General features: G+C 52.0%; 1 pseudogene; it reads left to right on the top strand.

The window, feature by feature from the left end:
* Positions 1–404: 404 nt before the first annotated feature.
* On the top strand, positions 405–583 carry LOC142568376 (U2 spliceosomal RNA; annotated as a pseudogene).
* Positions 584–837: the final 254 nt, after the last annotated feature.

The following is an 837-nucleotide window of genomic DNA, read 5'->3' as shown; positions in this document are numbered from 1 at the left end:
AAAACGGGGCACGACACCTTTTGCTAACGAATCCCGGCACGTAGAATAGACACGCGCCTCACCGCACTCCGAGGGTACACACTGCTTGACCTTAACCAAGGCGATCGTTCGTTGGTCGACGTCCCGAAGTGCAGCACTGGTTGTGAGGTCACTCGAAAACCACAAGCGGTGACGCACAACACAGGCCGCACAAAATTGTTTCCCGCAAACTCTCTCTGAAACTAGGCCGTTGCTCCAGTGAAACGTTTGCGGGATTCGGGCAGCATGGACGTTTCGCATTTCCTTCCGCCTCGCGGTCCTGGCGGGCAGCACGCTTACGGGACCGCCAGCACGGGAGAGCGGAAGGAAAGGCGATACGCAAGCGCTTGGAACGCCGACAAAGAGAGGGCGTAGCGAACGTAGGCATGGCCGACGCGGGTCGAAGTGTAGTATCTGTTCTTATCAGCTTAATATCTGATACTGGTTGTATTTGGGCCTAAGATATTAAACTTATTTTTGCAATTCGGCGGAGTGCTTAAAGCTTGCTTCACCTCCGCCGCGGGTTGGCCTGTTATTGCACTGTCTTTGAGATCGGCCACGTATGGGGAGATGGAGGCACGCAATTTTTTCCAGAACCTAGCCATATACAGCTTCGCTGTAAAGCTTCCAATTGGAAAGTTGTAGAGTGGTTTGGAAAACGTGCGATTAAACCGTTTCGAACTTTCTATTAACTATTAGTTTCTTCCCGCTTACCGCAAAGGCCCGCGAAATTTTTAAAAATACCACGTGATATGCCCGCTTGCGCACCGTCATTGCAGTGTTCCCAAACGTTCCACGTTCCGCATTTGGCAGGGTGTG

This window comes from Dermacentor variabilis, chromosome 1 (genome assembly GCF_050947875.1).
Source record: "Dermacentor variabilis isolate Ectoservices chromosome 1, ASM5094787v1, whole genome shotgun sequence".
NCBI classification, from domain to species: domain Eukaryota; kingdom Metazoa; phylum Arthropoda; class Arachnida; order Ixodida; family Ixodidae; genus Dermacentor; species Dermacentor variabilis.
The sequence above is the reverse complement of the archived record's forward strand: the minus strand, read 5'-3'. Positions and strand labels throughout refer to the sequence as shown.